The sequence below is a fragment of the Muntiacus reevesi genome, chromosome 15, assembly GCF_963930625.1.
Source record: "Muntiacus reevesi chromosome 15, mMunRee1.1, whole genome shotgun sequence".
Lineage (NCBI taxonomy): Eukaryota > Metazoa > Chordata > Mammalia > Artiodactyla > Cervidae > Muntiacus > Muntiacus reevesi.
This window is the reverse complement of record NC_089263.1, coordinates 2,135,013-2,159,848: the sequence shown is the minus strand read 5'-3', so window position 1 is coordinate 2,159,848 and position 24,836 is coordinate 2,135,013. Positions and strand designations below refer to the sequence as shown.

The following is a 24,836-nucleotide window of genomic DNA, read 5'->3' as shown; positions in this document are numbered from 1 at the left end:
AGATGCTGGGTGTCTGGCTGCGTCCACTTCCTGGAGTGCAGACGGCTTGCCAGACGACACTGGGCCGTCTGAGCCATGCTGCTTGGGCACCAGCCACCTGCCCTCCAGTGTTCTTTTTTCTGTGCTTTACCCTTAAAAAGCGCTTTTATTGTGATGAAATACATACAACGTTTATCGTTTTAACTATTTTTAAGTATACAGTTCAGTGGCGTTGATTACATTCACATTGTTGTGCAACCATCATTACTACCTACAGAATTTTTTCATCTTCCCGAACTGAAATTCGCCTCATTAAACAATAACTCATTCCCACCTCCTGCATCCCTGGTAACCCACCAGTCTACTTTCTGTCTCTTTGACCTCTCATGAATGAAATCATACAGTGTTTGTCCTTTTGTGTCTGGCTTATTGGGCTTCCCTGGTGGCTCAGAGGTTAAAGTATCTGCCTGCAATGTGGGAGACCTGGGTTCAAGCCCTGGGTCGGGAACATCCCCTGAAGAAGGAAATGGCAACCCACTCCAGTATTCTTGCCTGGAGAATCCCATGGATGGAGGAACCTGGTGGGCTACAGTCCACAGTATCGCAAAGAGTCGGACACAACTGAGCGACTTCACTATTTCACTTTAGTGTAATGTCTTCAGGGTTCATCCATATTGTAGCCTGTATCAGAACACCCTTCCTTTTGAGGCTGAGTGATGTTGAGGGGCGTATGTGTAGACCCCATGGTGTTCTTTCATTCAGCTGGTTGGGTCGCTTCTGCCTTTAGGTTTTTGTGAGTATTCCTGCTGTAAAAACATGGCTGTATAAGGATGTGCTTGAGCATCTTGTGCTTGACTTTCATGGGGGCATTTTGCATGCATTTCGTTTGGATGCCCTGGTTTCCAGCGGCTGTTTTCATGTATCCAGGATGGTGCAGTCAGGGTAGCAGGAGCTGCAGGACTTTTTCCCATCGTTGGCTTTTGTGTGTTCCTGTGAACTAAGGAGACCGCTTCAGCCCCTTCCCTTCAGGTGGTGCTCCAACAGACAGGTCTCCAGGAGCCTGGCCCACATGCCCACAGTCACACCTGTCTGCCCACAGCACACCTGCAGGCTTGGAGTGCTGCTGTGAGCTTGTCCTGGGTCCGCTGTTTCCTCTTGGTTCTGTCGCCTGCATATCATCACACCCTTTATCTTTTTTTTTTTTATATATGTATTAAAAAAGAAATGGAACGCTTCACAGATTTGCATGTCATCCTTGTGCAGGGGCCATGCTGATCTTCTCTGGTCATCCCAGTTTTAGTATATGTGGTGCCGAGGTGAGAGCCCGCCTTTTGTCTTTGAGCTGGAGACCCCTCTCTGCTGCAGAGGGCTCTGCCTGCTGCCCCGCACAGCTGCGGGCTCACCGCAGCACGGGTCACTGTCGCCGCTCCGCGGGGTGGCGTCTGCCGTCAGCGCGAGAAGGGCCTCCAAACTTCACAGGCTTGGGTGGGCCTAGCCACCTCTGTCACCTGTTTCACTCTTCTCTCTACTGGTGTGCAGTCCCCCTACCTGTTCACAGTGGTTCCCTGAGGTCAGAAACCGGGCGTCTGACAACCCCTGAGAGTCACCGACCAAGGTCTTGCTCGGTGAGTTCCACTCCATCACATGGAGGCCCCCCATCTCCCTGCATTGGGGGCTTTCTCCTGGGTCACTTTTGCCCCTTTGAAGGGGCCCTTGTTCTGGACTGTGTCCCTTTTGGTCACATCAGGGGCTTGTGGTGACTGGTGCCTGGAGAAGGCGAGGAGAGCCCAGTGGACCTGGAATCTCGCTGAAGACGGGGAGGGGCTGAGATGGTCCTGTGTCCGCGAGGCTGTCACACCATCCCTGCGCAGTTCCATGTCTCGTTTTACAGATGGGCTGAGCCTGTCGCCAGAGGAGGAGGCTGCAGGTCCACAGCGCTGGTGGCTTTGCTGCAGGAGCGGGCCTGCATGCCTGCGCGTCCTCACGCATCCCACTGTGGGGCGGTCAGGCCTGGACAGGGACCCCGCCCGCAATAAGAGTCCAGGGAGTAGGGAGCATGGTGAGTGGACGGGTGGGCTGTGGTGGCATCCTCACTGCGTGATTGTGAAGCCCCTTTGAAAGAGGCTGCTTTTAACCTTCTTTTACTAATAAGTAACTTCTCACTTTACCTACCTCTCCAAAGTTCTTAGAAACATAAGTGTTTTTTAAAAAGAGAACAGCTTATTTTCCTTTTTGATTACCTTAGAAATTAATATATTCCTTTTAAAATAGGAAATCATAAAAACAAATATATTAGGGATGTGGATGCGTAGAAAAATATCTCTTAAGCTTCATTACCCTTATCAGGATCCCCAGTTTAGACCCTTTAAAAGTCCCATCATAATTTAACTTAAAGTTGGAGTTTATTAATCCTCCTTTTTGTAGAGGGTCCAACTGACTAGAGGTGGGATGTACAGAGAAACTGAGATTTTTTTTATTTGTTGTTCCTCCCTTGCTGCTTTTAATATTTGTTCTTTGTGTTTGATCTTTGTTAATTTGATTAATATGTGTCTTGGGGTGTTTTGCCTTGGGTTTATCCTGTTTGGGATTCTCTGGGATTCTTGGACTTGGGTGGCAATTTCCTTCCCCATTTTAGGGAAGTTTTCAGCTATTATCTCCTCGAGTGTTTTCTCATGGCCTTTCTTTTTGTCTTCTTCTTCTGGGACTCCTATGATTCGAATGTTGGGGCGTTTCACATTGTCCCAGAGGTCCCTGAGGTTGTCCTCATTTCTTTTGATTCTTTTTTTTTTTTCCTCTCTGCTTCATTTATTTCCACCATTTTATCTTCTACCTCACTTATCCTATCTTCTGTCTCCGTTATTCTACTGTTGCTTCCCTCCAGAGTGTTTTTGATCTCATTTATTGCTTTATTCATTTTTAATTGACTTTTTTTATTTCTTCTAGGTCCTTATTAAACATTTCTTGCATCTTTTCAATCTTTGTCTCCAGGCTATTTATCTGTAACTCCATTTTGTTTTCAAGATTTTGGATCATTTTTATTATCATTATTCTAAATTCTTTTTCAGGTAGATTCCCTATCACCTTCCTCTTTTGTTTGACTTGGTGGGCATTTTTTATGTTCCTTTACCTGTTGGGTATTTCTCTGCCTTTTCTTCTTGTTTTATCTCAAGGTCATTTTCACTGAATGGAAAAGTCTCTCCATATTTGAAAGCATTCAAATTGTAATGTTGTGACGTGTGACCAATGGGAAACAGCAAACACGCTATTAGCGTGTGCGGCAAAGGCGTTTTTCATCCCTGTGTGCTCTGTGGCTTGTGTTTCTCACATTTTAGTGCCTTCATTTTATCTCATTGGCAGTAAAGTCAGGTGTCACCCTCACTGGATTTGTCTTGAACATGTTTCTAGTGTGGTGGGCTTGATCATATTTGGCAGAGGGCGTTATATTGTTGTTTTAGACAAATACTTCAAAACCGTGCCCTAAGGCCCAGGACGGAGGAGGTGAGTGAGCTTAGAGTTTCTGGTATCAGCCAGAAAGGACATCCAGAAATCGCTTCTGGAATTCTTGGGTCTGTGGTAGGAGCTGTGGCCTTGACGTGGCAGACTGTGAGAGCTCAGACCTGGGAGTATAACGTGGGGGGTGGGTGGTTCTTGAACATCCTCGAAGGGCCTTTTCTACTCTGGATACCGGCATGAAATCTGAGTAGATGGGGACCTATGGGGTCAGGGCTTAGGAAAGCATGTTCAAAGAAGCTGTCTTCATTCACAGCTGCCTAAAAGAGCTGATGTGCACACACATGTGTGTGTGCTTGCGTGTATTTGTTGTTATAGGGGATGCAAATATCACACATATCCACACCCCCCCCCCCCAGCCCCCTGGGATAGAAAGGAGCATCTCTTTTCTGCCCCACATCTGGGCACTGAGTTGGGAACATCAGTCTATGCAGTGGCAAAGTTCATCAGCTTCTTAGATAAGGTATTCCCTTCCCTGCCATTTAATCACATTTCTGTCTGCTCACTTGGAAGAGAGTTTCCTTCTGTCTCCAGTTTTCTGTTCTGAAATAGACGTCTGCAAAGACGTGGCCCACTGGACTCCTCTGCACATGCTGATGTGGGTGTGGGTGGTGAGGAACGACTTGGACGCCTGGGCCACACTGAGGGCTGCTGTGGGTAGGGGTGAGCCTTCTGCCCCTCGGGTTCACACCTGCTTTCTGGCGTGAGTGTGGAGCGGGGTGTGTGAACAAGATTTTGCACAGTTTTATTTTGTACCTCCAATCCAACTTTAAACTTGCACCACCTGCAGCTGTTTAGAGCACTAGATTTTGAAATTCTGGATGGTAGAGGAAGGCAATTTTAAGAGTTAAATAAAACTACTTGATAATAGAGTTAGACTTTAGCTGTAAAAGAAACCTTATAAAATCAGAGATGACGTTTGTGTATGAGGCCTTAAAGACTATTGACGTTAATTATGTATATATATTATGTAAATTCTGTTCATTACAATATGGAAATGATGTGTTTCTTATAGAAATATCCCCAAAATACAACTAAATTGATGTATTAGTTTCTCACTGTTCATTAATTATGAAAAAAAAAAAAAATTGAAAAACAGAGATTTCTGGTTCCAGAACACAATGGTGTGGATTCACTTTTCCTAATTCATCTCCTGCAATCAAATCCTAGAAATAATTCAACAGACAACAATAGAAGCTGAAAGAAGACAGACTGGCTGGGGACCTAAGAGCTTGAAGAATGTGAATTCTCAGTGTATTCTCCAGGTCTCCCTTTTATTGCCCATGTACGTTCAGCCTGGGCATGGAGATTCCTGTAACTGGAGCTGCCAACAAGTATAGACAAAATGAAAAAGGCTCTGTTTGCCCAAAGGTGAGCCCAGTGGAGACCTAGGTGAGCCCCACCCCACACAAGGCACGTGAAGGCACTGCGGGAGCAGTGTTGGCACAGCGCGGTGTTGGCACACACCCTGTTCTTCACCTGGTCATATAAGGAGAGCCAAGCTACTCACCCGCACTAGCGGGAATCAACCCAGTGAGGTCCTTCCACTCTCTTATCCCACATACAAAAATCCCAGAGTTAGCATCATACCCACAGTGAAATACTGATGCCCCCCCTCCAAAGAATGAGGACAAGAATGCCTGCTTCATCACTCTTACTTGATACAGTACTAGAAGTTCTTGACAATGCAATAAGATTCAAGAAGCAGAATGCATACAGGTTGGAAAGAAATAATAAAACTTAATTTGCAGAAAATGTAATTATCTATGTAGAAAATACTAAGGGATATACTACCAAATGGGATGAGGTCAATCCTCATCCCAGTTCCCAAGAAGGGCAGTACTAAAGAATGTGCTAACCATCGGACAGTTGTACTCCTCTCCCGTGCTAGTAAGGTTAAGCTTAAAATCTTGCATGCTAGGGTTCAGCATTATGCAAACCAAGAAATTCCAGATGTCCAAGCTGGATTTAGAAAAGGAAGAGGAACTAGAGATTGAATTCAATATTTGCTGGATCATAGAGAAAGCTATGGAATTCCAGAAAAACATCTACCTCTGTTTCATTGACTATGCCAAAGCTTTTGACTATGTAATAATAAACTGTGGAAAGCTCTTCAAGAGATGGGAATAACAGACCATCTTACCTGTCTCCTGAGAACCATGTATGTGGGTCAAGAAGCAACAGTTAGAACCCCGATGGAACATAGAACAACTGATTGGTTCAAGATTGAGAAAGGAGTACCACAGGGCTGACTGCCATCACCTGTTTGTTTAATCTGTATGCTGAGCACATCATGAGAAGTGCCAGGCTGAATAAGTTACAAGCTGGAATCAATATAGGCAGGAAAACCATCAACAACCTCAGATATATGGATGATACCACTATAATGGCAGAAAGAGAAGAGCTAAAGAGCCTCTTGATGAGGGTGAAGGAGGAAAGTGAAAGAGCCAGCTTAAAACTAAATGTTAAAAAAAACTAAGATCATTGCATCTGGTCCCGTTACTTCATGGCAAATAGAGGAGGAGAAGGTGGAAGTAATGACAGATTTCCTCTTCTTGGACTCTAAAATCACTGTGGATAGTGACTGTAGCCATGAAATTAGAAGATGTTTGCTTCTTGACAGGAAAGCTATGACAAACCTAGATAGTGTGCTGAAAAGCAGAGACATTCCTCTGTTGACAAAGGTCTGTATAGTCAAGGCTGTGGTCTTCCCAGTGTCACGAACAGTTGTAAGAGCTGGATCATAAAGAAAGCGGAGCACTGAAGAATTGATGCCTTTGAACTGTGGTGTTGGAGAAGACTACCGAGAGTTCCTTGGACTGCAAGGAGATCAAACCAGTCAATCTTAAGGGAAATCAACTCTGATCATTGGAAGGGCTGATGCTGAAGCTGAAACTCCAGTATCTTGGTCATCTATTGCAAACAGCCAACTCATCGGAAAAGTCTCTCATGCTGGGAAAGATTGAGGGCAGAAGAAGAGGGCATCAGAGGATGAGATGGTTGGATGGCATCACTGATGCAATGGACATGAACTTGAGCAAACTCTGGGAGATGGTGAGGGACAGAGAGGCCTGGCGTGCTGCAGTCCATGGGGTCACAAAGAGTAAGACACAACTGGGCAACTGAACAACAGTACTACCGAAACCAAATCAAACCACACCCAATAAACAACAAAACTGTGTCTTAGAACTCATTAAGATTGCAGCATGTAAGACAAACATATACAAATCAATTATATTTCTACATACTGACCATGAACAAGTAGAAACTGAAATCATAAGCACAATACCATTTATAATTTCTCCAAAGAAAATGAAGTGCTTTGATATAAATTTAACAAAGCTCATACAACATCTGTATACTAAAAATTGCAGAGTGCTAATGAAAGAAATGAAAAGAGATCTGGGTAAACGTGGAGACATACCATGCTCATGGACTGAAGGAAGCACCATAATAGAGATAGCAGTTATACCTATATTTATCTTTAGATTTAACACAATTCCTATCAAAATCTCAGTGAAGCTTATTCTGATATTTACATAGAAAAACCAGGTTGTAGAATAGCCAGGACAGTTTTGAAAAAGAATAAAATGGGAAGAATCACTCTTCCCAATATCACTGTTTGCTGTAGAGCTACAGAATTCAAGATAGTTTGGTTATTGGCAAAGCGATAGTCACCAAAGGAACAGAGTAGAGATCTCAGACTCACACAAATATGTCCAGTTAATTTTTGACAAAGAACCAAAAGCAATTCAATGGAGGAATTACAGCCTTTTAAGAAACTGTGCAGGAACAATTCAATAGCCATAGGTTAAAAAAAAAGAAATAAAACACAAAGGAAAAAACTCTAAACCTTACACCTCAGGCAAAAATTTATTCCAAAACAGTCATAGATTTAAATGTGAAACTGTAAAGCTTTTAGAAGAAAATATTAAAAAGATTTTTTTCAGTACCTAGGACTAGGCAGAAAATTCTTGGACTTGATACCAAGAGCATCATCCATAAAAGGAGAAGTTGATAAATTGGACCTAATCAAAATTAAAAACATTTGCTGTGAGAAAGACCGTGTTAAGAAAAAGAGAAGACAGATTATAGACTGGGAGAGAATGTTTGCAAATCACATACTCAACAAAGCACTTGTGTTCAGAACACACGAAGAGCTCCAAAAATTGAACATTAAAAAATCTGATTTAAAGTGGGCAGAACTTGAGGAGATATTTCGCTGGAGAAGATATACAGACGGCAGTAATGTACATGGAGCAGATACGCACATGGAAAATGTTCAACATTCTTAGATAATAGAGAAATGCACATTCAGACCACCAGGAGATATTACTGCACATCTGCCAGAATGGCAAAAACAAAAATGGTGATAACACCAAATGTAGAGAAACCGGATCTTTCAAGTATTGCTGGTGGGATTGTAAAACAACACCCACTTTGGGAAAGAGTCCTGAAAACCATAAATAGAATTTCTTTATGGTCCCATTTTTCTTGGGCACTTACCCCAGAGAAATGAGAGCTTATTTTCACAGAGAAACCTGTACACAAGTGTACCTTTATTATGAATTATTATGTATGAAAGTACAAGCTTTATTCATAATAGCCCAAACTGGAAATAACCCAGATGTTTAGTGAGTGAATATTTAAACTGTGGTCCATCCACACCTTGGAATGCTACTCAGCAGTAAAATGGTATGAACTACTTGAAAGGGCCTTAAGAACATTTTATGGAGTGCTAAAAGCTGATTTCAGAAGGAAACATGCTGCACGATCCCATTTATGCACCATTTGTGAAATAACATAATTATGGAACAGATTAGAGGTTGTCAGGGGTTAGGAATGGGGAGGGTGTATGTGACTACAAAGAGGTAGCTTGAGGGGGTCTGGTGTCTTGATGTGTTTGTAAGAGGTTACAATTGGAAAATCACACAGAAGTACTCATACACCCACCAGAGCACTTAAAACTGGTGAAACCTGCGTAAGCTCTGTCGGTTATACCCTTGTGAGTTTCCTCGTTCCGGTGTTGTATTCTGGCTATGCAGGAACTCAGGCTCTTAACACGGGGAGGCTGACTGAAAGGGGCATGGGCCCTCCGTCTACATTTCTTTGCAATTTCTTGTGACTCTATTATTATTTTAAGATAAAAAGTTTGAAAATGATTATTTTGTTATTAAGTACTATGGCATCTGGTCCCATCACTTCATGGGAAATAGATGGGGAGACAGTGGAAATAGTGTCAGACTTTATTTTTGGGGGCTCCAAAATCGCTGCAGATGGTGATTGCAGCCATGAAATTAAAAGACGCTTACTCCTTGGAAGGAAAGTTATGACTAACCTACATAGTATATTAAAAAGCAGAGACATTACTTTGCAAACAAAGGTCCGTTTGGTCAAGGCTATGGTTTTTCCAGTGGTCATGTATGGATGTGAGAGTTGGACTGTGAGGAAAGCTGAGCGCCGAAAAATTGATGCTTTTGAATTGTGGTGTTGGAGAAGACTCTTGAGAGTCCTTTGGACTGCAAGGAGATCCAACCAGTCCGTCCTAAAGGAGATCAGTCCTGGGTGTTCATTGGAAGGGTTGATGCTGAAGCTGAAACTCCAATACTTTGGCCACCTCATGCGAAGAGTTGACTCATTGGAAAAGACCCTGATGCTGGGAGGGATTGGGGGCAGGAGGAGAAGGGGACGACAGAGGATGAGATGGCTGGATGGCATCACTGACTCGATGGGCATGAGTTTGAGTGAACTCTGGGAGTTGGTGATGGACAGGGAGGCCTGTCATGCTGCGATTCATGGGGTCGCAAAGAGTTGGACATGACTGAGCGACTGAACTGACTGACTGACTGACTATGATTATTAAATATGGAAGAGAGACACAGAAACCCAGTATTCCTAGGACATGAGCTGTGGGCCGAGAGGCTGCCGGACCTCGGCCGCAGGAGGCCCTGACCCTCGGTTGCTCTGCCGCCGCAGGGGAGGGAGGGACGTGCTGCCTCCTCCGGGCGGTGTCCAGCGGTGTGCGTCCCAGCAGAGACGGAGCACCCGGGGATCAGCTTCTCTGACAGGTGTGCATACAGCTGTCTACCGCGTGTGAGTAACTAATAAATTTGGACTTCCCTGATAGCTCAGTTGGTAAAGAACTCTTGTGCAATGCAGGAGACCCCTGTTCGATTCCTGCATTGGAAAGATCCCCTGGGAGGGGTGGGGATATGCTAGCCACTCCAGTGTTCTTGGGCTGCCCTTGTGACTCAGCTGGTAAAGAATCCAGCTGCAATGCAGGAGGCCTGGGTTTGATCCCTGGGTTGGGAAGATCCGCTAGAGAAGGCAAAGGCTGCCCACTTCAGTATTCTGGCCTGGAGAACTCCATGGACTATATAGTCCATGGGGTTACAAAGAGTCAGACACGACTGAGCGACTTGCACTTTCACTTTTCAAGGACAAAGAATCTTGCTCTTATTCCAGACCTGACTTTGAGGTGACTTAGTTCTCTGGTTAGAAGAAAAATATGAACCACTTAGGGATATTAGCTTCAATTAATGCCTGGAAATAGCTCCTAGAGTTTTATCTCAGTGCCCTCTTATCTTACTGTTACGGATAATGCCGTTGGAAGGGCTGCAGTATTGCACACACCCTGGAGTTGCTTATTAGCCGTGTCTCAGTCCTGGGGGTGTCCTGCCATTTGCCTTTGAGATCATGATTGTGACGGTATGCTGAGGGACAACCAGTGTCTTCTAAAAATAATGGGTTTTCGGTAAAAACACATTGTTTGTCACAGTTGACACCTAAGTAAATACGCATTTTTAACATATATACTGCAGATGAATACCTCACTGCTTGGGACGTTCCTAAAATTAACAAGCTTTCAGCCAGAGACATTCACTCCCAGGAGAAAAGATGTCCTGAACATGGACTGGTGTTTCACAGTCCTATGGAAAGGGGAGAAAGTTCTTAATAGGAAATGCCTCCCAAAGTATCTTGATTGCTAACTGTAAAGAAAGGCTACTTCTAGAACATCTTGGAGGCCTGCCCACCATTTCCCTGTTTGCTCAGGGGAAATAGGTTTTAAGGAAGCGCCGCACACAATATCATTAATTAAGAGTATTAACTTTCAAAGGGACGCTTCCCTGAAGAGGCCTCAAGGGACACCATTGCAGAGGCATTTAAAGCTGCAGAAAATTGAAACTTGACCTGTGTTTTAGTAACAACCCCTGTTGTTGGATTAAAAGATTTTCTGGAGGGGGAGGGAGGGATTGGGAATTTGGGGTTAGCAGATGCAAACCATTATACATTAAATGGATAAATAACCATTATATATTGAATGGATAAATAGCAAGATCCTACTGTATAGCAGTTGTTGTTCAGTCGCCCAGTCGTGTCCGACTCTCTGTGACCCCATGGACTGCAGCAGGCCAGGCCTCTCTCTCCCTCACCATCTTCTGACGTTTGCCCAAGTTCATGTTCATTGCATCGGTGATGCCATCCAGCCATCTCATCCTCTGATGCCCTCTTCTCCTTCTGCCCTCAATCTTTCCCAGCATCAGGGACTTTTCCAATGAGTCAGCTGTTCGCATCAGATGACCAAAATGCTGGAGTTTCGACGTCCGTATCCGCCGTTCCAATGAGTATTCAGGGTTTATCTCCCTTAAGATTGACTGGAGGAGGGAATGGCAAACCTCCCCAGTATACTTGCTATAAGAACCTCATGAACTGTATAAAAGGACTGTATTTGGCATCCAGTGATAAACCATGATGGAAAAAATAGGAAAAAGTATATATATATATATTTATATATGTATATGTATGTATGTATAACTCAATCACCTTCTGTACAGCAGAAATTAACACATTATTAATTAACTATACTTCAATAAAATAATTTTTAAAACTATTATTTGTGCTAGAATGGAGATTGAAGGGCAGCCTTAAGCACAGGGCTGAGCCCAAGGCTCTTTGGAACTCTGTATCATTTGCTTCAAGCCAGAGCTGCCTTGAGCTTTCACACTGTGGCTTGGGAATGTGTCACCCAAGCCAGGCCTGGGTCTGCTGGGGAAGTGACTCTGTCACAGGCCTGTCTGGAACTGCTGCTTCCAGGCTCTGGCTCAGGAAAGAAACTGAGGCTTGTGCGGGAGTCGAACTTGTCTGGGGTCCTGGGCGTGTGTTCCACGCATGCCTGCTGCGGGCAGCTGACTTGACATGAGAAGAAGAGTATGTTCCAAGTTGTCCGGTAGGCCTCTGAGAATCTTATCGCTGAGTTGTAAGCACTTGGAGTGTGTTGGTTTCACACTGAGAAATGAGTCTCCCAGTTTCTGTTATGTCTGAATCAGGCCAACCTACCAAACTTCAGGAAACCTGGAACAAAGTGAAAGGACCTTCCCACAAGACATGGATCCTGGATGTAGAGTGAAGATGACCTGTCTGCTTCTCTGATGCCTACCCAGGAAAGTTAAACATGTGCGCCATCTGGCCTTTGACATCATCAGGTTTCTTCTTTTTTATTGCTTATATCCATCCACCCTTCTTCAAGCAGTATTTTAGTTGTTGTTTAGTTGCTCAGTCGTGTCTGACTCTTTGCGATCCCATGGACTGTAGCACACCAGGCTTCTCTGTCCTTCACTGTCTCTCAGGGTTTCTTAAAGTCATGTCCATTGTATCGGTGATGCCATCCAACCATCTCATCCTCTGTCATCCCCTTCTCCTCCTGCCTTCAATCTTGCCCAGCATCACGGTCTTTTCCAATGAGTCAGTTCTTCACATCAGGTGGGCAAAGTATCAGAGCTTCAGCTTCAGCATCAGTCCTTCCAATGAATATTCACGACTGATTTCCTTTAGGATGTACTGGTTGGATCTCCTTGCCATCCAAGGGACTCTGAAGAGTCTTCTCCAGCAACACAGTTCAAAAGCATCAATTCTTTAGCACTCAGCTTTCTTTATAGTCCAACTCTCACATCCATACATGACTACTGAAAAAACCATAGCTTTGACTATATAGACCTTTGTTGGCAAAGTGATGTCTCTGCTTTTTAATATACTGTCTAGGTTTATCATAGCTTTTCTTCCAGATAGCAAGCATCTTTTAATTTCATGGCTGCAGTCACCATCCACAGTGATTTTGGAGCCCAAAGAAAATAAAGTCACTGTTTCCATTTTTTGCCCCATCTATTTGCCATGAAGTGATGGGACCAGATGCCATGATCTTCGTTTTTTGAATGTTGAGTTTTAAGCCAGTTTTTTCACTGTCCTCTCACTTTCACCAAGAGGCTTTTTAGTTCCTCTTTGCTTTCTGCCATAAGGGTGATGTCATCTGAGGTTATTGATACTTCTGTCAATCTTGATTCCAGCTTGTGCATTATCCAGCCTGGCATTTTTGCATGATGTACTCTGCATATAAGTTAAATGAGGAGGGTGACTACAGCCTTGATGTACTCCTTTCCCAACTTTGAACCAGTCCGCTGTTCCATGTCTGGTTCTAACTGTTGCTTCTTGACCTGCATACAGGTTTCTCAGGAGGCAGGTAAGGTGATCTTGTTTTCCAATCTCTTTAGGAATTTTCCACAGTTTGCTGTGATCTATACAGTCAAAGGCTTTAGCATAGTCAATGAAGCAGAAATAGACATTTTCCTGGAATTCCCTTGCATTTTCTATGATCCAGCGGATGTTGGCAATTTGATCTCTGTTTCCTCTGCCTTTTCTAAATCCATCTTGTACATCTGGAAGTTCTCAGTTCATGAAATGTTGAAGCCTAGCTTGAAGAATGACCTTGAGCATGCCCTTGCTGGCTTGTGAAATGAGTGCAATTGTGCAGTAATTTGAACATTCTTTGGCATTGCCCTGCTTTGGGACTGGAATGAAAACTGACCTTTTCCAGTCCTGTGGCCACTGCTGGGTTTTTGAAATTTGCTGACGTATCGAGTGTAGCACTTAAACAGCGTCATCTTTTAGGATTTGAAATAGCTTAGCTGGAATTCCATCACCTCCACTAGCTTTGTTCGTAGCAATGCTTCCTAAGGCCCACTTGACTTTGCACTCCAGGATGTCTGGCTCTAGATGAGTGATTACACCATCGTGGCTGTCTGGGTCATTAATACCTTTTTTGTATAGTTCTTCTGTGTATTCATGCTACTTCTTAATATCTTCTGCTTCTGTTAGGTCCATACTATTTCTGTCCTTTATTGCATCTTAGTACTTTTATATATTTTCTTACACTCAGTAAATTTTACTTAAGGGTAACTGAATGACAAAATAATTCTTTTCTATAACCACCATTTTTCTCAAAGTTGAAGGCCATTTCATATCTAAGGAGATTTATTGAAGTTAAAAAACTCAATATGTTTGAGTTTTTAATATGATGAGTCTTAGTTCTGTATACATTAAGTGAGTGAAGTGCATTAATTCATTCAAATTACCTCTCTTAGCTCTCTGGGGGGTGGTGAGCCCTCCTGGGGAGACTGTTCAGTCACTGGAGAGATGCTTTTTCTGAGAGTATTTGCTTCCCTAGGTGATTTTTTCCTCTTCTCCACTCCCCCTTTAGTGCCCTGGTTTGCAACCATCGCAAGTGTTGGGTCTCCTGTAAGGATTATCAGTGGAAAACAAGCTTGCTTCCCACTGGTTTATTCTTCTGATGACAGACTAGAATGAGGTCTATTAAGGAAGGCAGTGGCAACTCTGGAAGGCAGCTGGATCTGTAGTGTTTGCATTCAGAGACATAAGCAGACACAGTTTCAGCTTGGCTGAATTTGCAGCATAATGACAAAGCCTGGTGCTGTGTGTCACAGAAACACTGCGATAAGTTCTGCCGCAGCTACGGCTAGAACCCCCCAGAGCAGTGGTTTCAGAGTGTGGTCCCTGGGCCAGCATCATCGACATCCCCTTGGAACTTGTTAGAGGTTCACGTCCTAATGCCCTGTCCTCCACCAGCTGCACCAGACTCGCCACCTGTGCGTTTGGTGCTGCCGCCTGCTGGGTTGGAGCGTGGGCACCGGAACACTGGTGCCCGCAGCTGTCTCCTCCCTTCTGACCCCCACACTGCCCTCGGGCAGTGCCCCTGCCAGGCTCTTCCTTCCAAGAGCGTCGTCACCTAGTCCAGCCCTCCCTGCCCAGCTTCCCTCCTGCCTGGCTCCCCTTTTAACCAGGCCTGCTCTGTGATTCCCCCTTCAGTTTGCCCAAAGCCTGCCCCCCATCCTCAGCTGTTTCCTAGAAGTCCGCCCCTCTCCCCACTACCAACTGGGAGATGACAGGTGACTTCCACCCAACTGCCTGTGAAGGTGCACAGTTCCTAGATCTTAGAGCTTAAAGAGCATTGCAGTTTATCCCTTTCCTTTTTGTCCCTCAAGTCAGCATCATTATCTGCACATACAAAGCTCTGTTCCAGGCGCTCTGTGGACATGAGGGTGAAACATTGCCCTCTGTCTTTAAGAGGCTTACAGCCGAGCCAGAGGTACAGGTGCTCACAGAGATGGCTTTGTTAGATGTGTGGTCCTTTGCAAGTGACTCTGCCCTCACTCTCCTCTGAGTGTCAGGGATTATGATGGTACCTGTTTCCTAGGGTTGCTATGGAGACCAGCCCCTGTGAACTAATACTTCCAGTGTAGGTGAGACAGTTCCTGGCACACGTCTGAGAGGACGGGGAGGATGATCAGCCCTGGCGGCACTGCCTGAGAAGACTTCTGGGTGGAAGTGGGGTTTGCATGGGGCCTTGAGGTTGTCTCAGTGTTTGAATAGATAGGTTCAAGCTTAATGAGATGTGTCTGAACTTGGTTGTCTTGTGTTAGTGATGTCTTCAGAGGTTCAGCCCACACCACAAATGTTAAACGCTGCTTTTTTAACGTTGGCACTGCCACCTCTGTGGTCAGGGCGTGTTTCTTTTGCCACCACGCTTACGGGGTTGCTGGTTCAGACAGCCCTCTAGAGGGAAGTTAGAAAGGGAATAGAATTAGCAGAAGGTGCAAAAAGAGAGGCAGATGTGAAGTGATGCAGTGGGAAAGGTGGGGCCGGAATAATGTAAGGCGTTTCGAGGAAGGAGGTGAGAAGAGACTGGGGGGGAGGGAGGGCGGGGTGGACTTGAACCCAGTATTCTGGATCGTGCTCATGCCTTAGAGGCTGCACTGACTCTCGAAGCTCAGGAAGCAGCTGCCTGTGCTGGTGACTGAGAGCCATGTCCCTGCCCTGACGTGGCAGGGGCCACTTTGGGTGCTTGCTGCCCCCATGGGGATCAAGGAGGCCATGGAACAGGGGCCTCTCTTTATTTGTTTTAAGTTTTGACTCCGAAGTGGAAAGAAATGTAGCAGTACTCCACTGGCAACTGACTCTTCAGAGAATAAAATTGGGGCTCCCACAGGAAAGTCAGCCTGAACTGGCCTTTAGCCGTCCGCCTGGGCTGCTGTGAGACTAGAATTCTGTTCTCTAGAGACACGGCTGTCCCATCAGTGAGGTCTTAGAAGCGCATAGCCATCATGCCCATGTGCTTTGCACTCTTAATTTCCTCTCTCTAGGTAGACTACTGGGTGCCTGTTTTTGTTTTACTTCCCGCTTTACATGTAGTGTATGAAAGAGTGACTGATGCAAAGGAAACGTGCTTGGAAGAACCCTGGAACCCATATGAAGCAGTTCCCATGATCGTGAAACAAGTAGTGGAATCTGCCCGTCGGCAAGCTGGGCTGCAGGGGTGCGGGGGTGGGATCCCCCGAGGGACCTGGTGTCCCCTGTGACATCGGTACCTGCGGAAACAGGCTCTGTCCTCCTGGGAAGTGCGCACAGCTCTGTACCGTGGCTGCAGAGTCTGGACACGAACTGGGTGGCTTAAAACGGTGAAAACGCACCCCCTGACATTCAGGGGCCAGAGGCATGAAACAGCTGTCAGCGTGCCAGGCTCCCACGGAAGCCTCCAGGGAAGGCCTTGCCCCTGCAGCTCCTCGTGGCTGCCGGCCATCCGTGGTTTGCCTTTTTTGTAGCTGCACAGCTGCAGCTTTTGTCTTCATCTTTCCAGGGCTGTCTCCTCCCTGTGTGAGTCTCTGCGTCTTTGTTTCCTTTACAAAGGACGGCAGTCAGTGGATCAGTGCCCACCTTATTCCAGTGTGGCCTCATGTTAGCTCACAAAGACCCACTTCCAAATAACGTCAGGCTCTGAGGTTCTGGGCGGACGTGGCTTTGAGAACACTGTTTTCCACAGCATAATCGCCATAGTCACTCACTGACACTTGTAAGTCTCTGTTGGCAGGGTTTGTTGGTTTTTGTTTGCAAAGGATTCCATCTGAGTGATGAATGTGTGAATGCTTTGTCACTCAGTCATATCCAACTCTTGGCAACCCCATGGTCTCTAGCCCGCCAGGCCCCTCTGTCCATGGGATTCTCCAGGTAGGAATAATGGAGTGGGTTGCCATTTCCTTCTCCGGGGGATCTTCCCAACCCAGGGATCGAACCTGGGTCTCCTGCACTGCAGGTGGATTCTTTACCTTCTGAGCCACCAGGGAAGCCCTGGGGTGGTGAGGCATGAGTTGTGAAGAGCTGAGTGTGGTGTGGCTCTTTGGAGATCCCTGCCAGTGCTTGTATTCTGGGTCTTCACCGGAGCAGGCCTGAGGCGGAGCCTACAGGAGCCTCTGTCAGTGCAGGGAGAGTCTGCCTGAGAGTTCTTGGCTCCTCACGCCTGGCACCATGCCTGGCATGTCATATGGCTCAGAGCTTGTAGATAAATAGAAACTCAGAAAACGCGGTACTTTAATCCATATGGTATTTGGGAAAAAATCCTTGAAGACACTCTGATTGCCAAGTATTTCGAGGATGTTGCTGGGTCAGCTTTGCTTTCGCATCTCTACACACTGACGTGTGTTTCTAGAGAACTCCCGAAAGTGGTTCCCTCCCCTGTTAGGAGGTGCCTGCCCACAGCATCCCCTGGAAAATGTCATCAAGGAGATTAACTGTGTCCATGAATAAGTCTGGCGTCTTTTGGAGGGTGTATAAACACATGGAACTCACTGCAGTTATAGTCATGACCCAGCTGTGTGTAACTGCAGTTTGTACCTTATATGGGTGGGTCCCCACAGCCAGAGCCACACGTAGCTTTGGAATGAGCGGGGCTTCCGGAGCGGGGTGGGTGTGGGCAGGGCCCCCAGATGTCCAGACACCCTGGAGGTGGTGGGTCGGGCCAAGGATGCAGCCTGTCTGCAGGAAGTAGGGTTCGTGGGCGGGGGACAGTCTGGTTGTATTTCACTGTGGATTCGTCATGCACCCAATTAGAGTTTGGCTTCAAGTGATTTTGCTGGTTGCTTGGATGCAGGCAGTCTGGCACAGGGGGAGCCCTTGAAGCTGGAGGAGGGTAGATGCTCCTCTGAGAGCACTGTCAGCCTGGCTCATTGTTCTCTGGTATCTTTTTTACATCTGAGGGAGTGGATTCCTTAGATTTAAAATGTTGACTCTTATAAGCTCTTAGATACTGAAGGTCTTACCAGGTGACAAGCTTCCATAGCTAGTTTTTTCAAAAGCGTAAGAGCTGGACCATAAAGAAGGCAGAGCGCTGAAGAACTGACACTTTTGAACTGTGGTCCTGGAGAAGACTCCTGAGAGTCCCTTGGGCTGCCTAGAGATCCAACCAGTCCATCCTAAAGGAAATCAACCCTGAATACTCATTGGGAGGACTGTTGCTGAAGCTGAAGTCCAGTACTTCGGCCACCTGATCCGAAGAGCTGGTTCATTGGAAAAGACTCTGATGCTGGGAAAGATTGAAGGCAGACTGAGAAGAGGATGACAGAGGATGAGATGGCTGGAGAACCTCACCAATGCAATGGACATGAACTTGGGCAAACTTGGGTGATGGTGGGGGCCAGGGAGGCCTGGTGTGCTGCAGTCCATGGGGCCACACAACTTGGTGACTGAAGCACAGTTAAAACAAAAAGAGATAATCTTACAGTGTCTTGCCTTCCTGGGTGTGGGAAAATTATAGGCTTAGAGTTCTTAGAGGACCGGGGACCCTCAACCCACGAAGAGAGAAGTGGACCGGGCCGTAGAATGATACCCGTGAGCAGAGCAGAGGTGTGGCACCTGGGGACGTGTGCTGAGCTGAGGTGACGAGGGGGGGGTGGGATCAGAACTTGGAGCCGGGCGCTGCCCACAGGCCCCCCCTCAGCGGCAGTTAAGACCCCCGTGCAACTGCGCCGTGGGCGGGGCGGGGCTCCCTCGTGCTCCCTCGTGCGCCTCTGCTTCATGGGCAGTCCCGGCCCCGGCCCCACGGGTTTCCCTCTCTGCGCCCCTCACCTGATGGATGGGTCCCCGGCCCCGCGGGTTTCCCTCTCTGCGCCGCCCTCCGCCTCTGGCCTTGGCGCACAGCACACACCCTCCGCCCGGCAGCTCGTCAGTGATGCTGCAGAACCTGCCGACCTCGCAGGCCTCTGTACAGAAGCCCCCCGCCTCTCCCGCCCCCAAGGAAGCCCTGGCGCCCCTTGCGGCCCTCTCCCCCGGCCGCTGCCTCCCCATCCTGTCCTCATCCCCCACCAACGTCTGACCACACAGCCTGCGTCGGCTGCCGGGCTGGGCCTGCTTCCAGGTTCCAGGATTACGTCCTCGCGGAGCCCTCCCTGCCGCGGCTCTGTTTATCCCGACCCCTCTCACCGCATGCACACGCTGCCTGTTTGGACCTTTCGTGGTTTGTGGCACCCCCCGCACCCCCCGGCCCTGGCCCTTAGAGTGTGAACTCCACAGGGTCCACAGAAGCAAGAGCCCGGCTGCACACTGGACCCTTGAAGGGCATATACCTGCCTCCCCAAATACAGTATATTTTAAAGAACAAATAATGGCAGAATGCTCATTAACCATTACCTCACTTATTTAAGACTATTTTACTGGGTGCCCCGTTTTTACTCATGTGCACACATGTATGTGTTTGTATGGTAAAACTCTTGTCAAAGTGGGTTTAGAGGGAACATATCTCAATGTAGTTAAAGCTATTGAAAATTAAAGCTATGAGAAACTTATAGCCAAAATAATACTCAACAGTGAAAAGCTGAAATCCTTCCTGCTAAAATCTGGAAAAGACAGCTATGCCCAGTCTTACTACTTGTGTTTAGCATGCTATTGGAAATCCTAGCCACAGCAGTCAGACAAGAAAAAGAGAAAGGTATCCATATTGGAAGAGAATAGGTAAAGTTGTCATATGCAGATGACATGCTATATATAGAAAACTAAACACTCCAGCAGAAGCTATTGGAACTGATAAATTCTGCAAGGTAGTAGGATACAAGATTAAAACACAGAAATCCGTTGCTTTTTTTTGGTCACTAATGAGGCATCAGAAAGAGGAAGGAAAAAAATCCCTTTTTAGATCATGTAAAAAACTACTTCTGAATAGATGTGACCAAGGAAGTCAAAGACTTCTATGCTGAGAACTATAGGACATTAATAAAGAAAAATGAACATGATTCAAAGAAATGGAAATATAGCCCATGCTCTTGGGTTGAAAGAATCAATATTAAAATGGCCATACTACCCAAAGCAGTCTAGAGATTTAATGTGATCTCTATTAAATTATCCACGAAAGTTTTCCTAGAACTATAGCAATCAATCTAAATTTATATGGAACCACAAAAGACCCAGAATTACCAAAGCAATTCTGAGAAAAAAGAACAAAGCTGGGGGCATAGCAGTTCTAGATTTCAGACAATACTTCAGCTGCAGTAATCAAAACAACGTGGTATTGGCTCAAAATCAGATGTAAGGATCAATGGAACAATAAAGAACCCAGAAATAAACCCAAACCCATACAATCATCTCATCTTCCACAGGAAAGGCAACAATATACAGTGGAGAAAAGACAGTTTCTTCATGTATATCAATGGAGTTAGAACACTCCCTTCCTTCTTATACAAAAATGAACTCAAAATGGCTTAAAGAGTTAAATATAAGACATGACATGAATATTCATTGGAAGGACTGATGCTGAAGCTGAAACTCCAGTATTTTGGCCGCTTGATGCAAAAAGAGTCAACTCATTGGGAAAGACCCTGATGCTGGGAACGACTGAAGGCAGGAGGAGAAGGGGGGAACAGACGATGAGATGTTTGAATGGTATCACCGACTCAATGGCCATAAATTTGGGTGAACTCCAGGAGCTGGTGATGACAGGGGAGCCTGGCATGCTGCAGTCCATGGGGTTGCAAGGAGCCAGCCATGACTGAGTGATTGAACAACCACCACCACATGATAAAGCTCCTAGAAGACATTATAGGCAGAACGTTCTGGAGAAAACTAATTTGAAAAGATCCATGCACCCTCATGTTCATAGCAGCGTTCTTTACAATAGCTGAGGCACTTACTACATGGCCCTAGTGGTAAAGAACCTACCTGCCAATGCAGAAGGCAAAAGGTACACAACACAGATTCAATTCCTGGGTTGGGAAGATCCGCCGGAGGAGGGTGCGGCAACCCACTCCAGTGTTCTTGCCTGGAAAATCTCATGGACAGAAGAGCCTTGCAGGCTACTGTCTATAGGATCGCAAAGAGCCAAACATGATGGAAGCAACTTAGCAGGCATGCAAGACATGGAAGCAACCTAAATGTTGCTTCAGATGAATGGATAAGGAAGATGTGGTGTATATACACAATGAAATATATTCAGCCATAAAAAGAATGAAATATGCCACTTACAACAACATGGATGAACCTAGAGGTTGTCATACTAAGTAAATCAGACAGAGAAAGACAAATATCATATGATATCACTTACATTTGGTATCTAAAATGTGATAGAAATGAACTTGTTTGCAAAACAGAAAGACTCACAGTCACAGAAAACAAGCTATAGTTACCAAAGGGGGAAGGAAGGGGAGGGATAAATTAAGAGTTTGGGATTAACATATGCACACTACTGTATATAAAAGGGATAAACATCAAGGACATATTGTATAGCACAGGAAACTATATTCAGAATCTTATAATGACCTATAATGGAAAAGAATATGAAAAATATGAATATATATATAAAACTGAATAACTTTGCTGTGTAACTAAAACTAACAGAACAGTGTAAGTCAACTGTCCTTAAGTAAAAACGAGGAATATATTATTTAATGTCCACATATGTTTGTGTTTTCCAACTTTGCATCTGTTATTGATTTCTAAGTTCATTCCATTGTGATTAGAAAACACAGTTGGTATGATATCTATCCTTTGAATGAACTGAGTCTTGTCTCATGGCCTGGTCTATGATCAGTGCTGTAGAGCATCCCACATGCATTGGGCAGATGTGTATCCTGCTATTGTTGGGTGGCGTGTAGTTGTCTTAGAGATCTAGTTCATTTATACTATTGTCAAATCTTCTATTTCCTTACTGATTTTCTGGTAGTTCTGTTGATTATTGAAATAAGGTGTTGGAGTCTCCAACTCTTAACTATTTGTCTATTTCATCCTTCATTTCTGTCAGTTTTTGCTTCATGAGTTTTGGGCCTTGTAGTTAGGAGGGTTTAAATTTATTATTGTATGACTTTGTGACAAATTAACCTTTTTATCATTATAAAATATCCTTTATCTTTAGTACCAATTTTTGTTTTAAGTTTTCTAGTCTAATATTTGTATAGCTAATCCAACTCTCTTTGAGTACCGTTTGCAAGTTACATGTTGTCTGTGACTGTTTTGTACTCCTGTGGCAGAGTTGAGTTGATGGGAAAGAGATCCTACAGCCTGCAAAGCCTAACAAATTTACTCTCACGTCCCTTGCAGTAGAAGTTTGCCAACCTCTGAAATGTAATTAAGTAAGTAGCTATTTAAAATTTTTTTTGACATAGGAAAAGATCAGAAAAGGAATCAGTTTAAATTTTGCTTATTGCCATGTGGTTACTTTTAAAGCTCTTGTGCAGTTGCTAAGTTTTCTCTGGCTCTTTGTGACCCCATGGACTGCAGCACGCCAGGCTTCTCTGTCCTTCACTATCTCCGAGAGCTTGCCCAAACTCATGTCCGTTGAATCAGTGATGCCATCCAACCATCTCATCCTCTGTCGTCCCCTTCTCCTCCTGCCCTCAAAATTTCCCAGCATCAGGGTCTTTTCCAGTGAATCAGCTCTTTACATCAGGTGGCCGAAGTACTGGAGCTTCAGCTTCAGCATTAGTCTTTCCATAGTTCTGATGTGTAGAATAAATTCATTGGACTGTTTGGATTGTGCACTATGTTATGCTGTAGCAACTTTTTTTTTTTTTTTTTTTTTTGCTGATTACCTTATAGAAATTAAGGATCAGTGATAGCTTAATTAATTCAAACAATATTTTTTTGTGCTCTGAATAAATTATATAGTTACTCCTTGAAAAAATATTATATTTGGAAACAATTAGTTCAGTCACTTAAGTTTAAGCATTTGACATATTGAATTTTGAATTTCTGACTCTTAAGGAGAGGAATGCCTGTGTAAAGGCACTAACCCTATAGGAGGACACCTGGAAGAATTCTTCAAGATCCAGTGACTTTGCCTAATTTACAGTGAAAAGCAAAAATGAGTATGTTATTCCATCTAATGGAATGTACATTACAGGTAGAACTTTATCCTTACCGTAGTGTTTCATTTAATTATAAATAAAAGAATACCCTTCAAATTCTTTAGCATCCTTCTTCTAAAGAGCCCTATTTGGTCTTGTTCTCATTTTAGAGATAAGGACTCTGACCCTGGGAAAGATTAAATAATGTACACCCACCTGGATTTCCGTCTATGATGAGGTAAACTGATAGTTGAACCACAGCAATGAACAGTGTCATTCTGGCTATAACCTGGGTGGATTTAGAGAGTTTGGGGAGAAGAAAGAACTGATAGTGTGTATGCATTTGGGCAGTTGTTCTTGCAAAGTAAATTATTTTATCAATTGTTTTTAGACAGTTTTGTAAGATTATGTTAAGTGCAATTTCATTTCCCAAAATTAATAGTATTTTCATTTTAATAGTCTTCATGCTTTCAAAGTTGGAAATTGATCTGTTAAGCTAATCTATATAGATAAGGATTTACTTTCCAATGGGATATGGACTTCATTGTTTGTTAAAAGAGTGAGGGAAGATTGCATTATGTGATAGATTACATAGACTAGTGATCCCTATAGATTATCAAATTCTAAGGTGGAAGCTACAACAGAAATTCTCACACCCATTTTTATAGTAGGCTCTTCTGCTTCTAATGAGAATGATGCTTTAAAATGTGGATAGCTTAAATCTTTTCACATCTCAAAAATCCATATGGATAATACAAAAAATACCAATTTTTCTTATTTTAAAAGATGTTTGTAATGCCACATCACTTCAGAAGTGTGAAACACAATAGCTGATGTAGCAGGTTAGTGAGAGAAGTAAACAAATCTGTAGCATGGTTGATGGTTACCTTTTAAATAGATAATAAAAGCATGGCAGTATTTTTGAAAATATAATACCAATGTATATTCTTTAAAAACTTGTATTTTTAAGGAAAATCTGTATTTAATTCATTCTTATTGTGCCCACCATTAACATAAATTTGAACTTTTGTCTTATGTAAAACCAATTTATTCTTTGAAGTGAAAGTCACTCAGTCGTGTCCAACCCCATGGAGTATACCGTCCATGGAATTCTCCAGGCTAGAATACTGGAGTGGGTAGCCTTTCCCTTCTCCGGTAGATCTTCCCAACCCAGGGATCAAACTGGGGTCTGCTGCATTGCAGGTGGATTCTTTACCAACTGAGCTACCAGGGAAGCCCTTATTTTTATATTCTTTAGGCACGGTCAGAAAGGAAAAACTTTGAGTTCATTTGGTTTTTCGTATTTTTCCCCTTTTGTTTTCAAAGCGAAACCAGAAAAGCGACGTAAGATCTAGTCATTTTATTCATCATAAATTTTATTGCTCTGCAAGGTCTGTTCACCAACTTCAAACATTTTAAATTCTAAATTTTAATAATGATTGATAATGAAGGAACAGGTATATCTCACTTTTAGAAATATTTTAAGTTTTTTTGTAAGTTATTTACTTTAGTTATTCTAGATCCCCCATGATGGAAATTTCTGGTTAAAAAGATTTACATAATTTCCCTTCTTATCTTAAAACTCCTTCCATAAGACACAAATGTCAGAGTAAGCCTCAAATTGTCTGGCTACAATTGGAAAGGTAAAGTTTGCTTACATTTGCAAGAGTTGGAACTGAAATGATCAATTTAAAGCATAAAGGTAAACAGACTGTGTAAAACAAAATGTGTTATTCTCAGCAGGGAAGCTCGTTTCTTGATAAAGTTAACATTTTCCTCTAAATAAATAAATAAAACCAGCCTCTTAATGTTTCAGACATACTATCGCTTTCATGGAAAAAGGTATTTTCACATGTGTAGAGTATCTGATCATTACAGTAAGCTTAATAAAGGATGTTT

General features: G+C 44.2%; 1 protein-coding gene and 1 non-coding gene across 2 annotated transcripts in view; one reads left to right on the top strand and one right to left on the bottom strand.

Moving 5' to 3' along the window:
* Positions 1-24,836, top strand: part of ATP10A (ATPase phospholipid transporting 10A (putative)) — a 181,477-nt gene that overhangs the window by 17,888 nt on the left and 138,753 nt on the right.
* Positions 1,198-1,305, bottom strand: LOC136147550 (U6 spliceosomal RNA). The gene has a single exon (XR_010659221.1). It is a non-coding gene; the product is annotated as a U6 spliceosomal RNA (small nuclear RNA).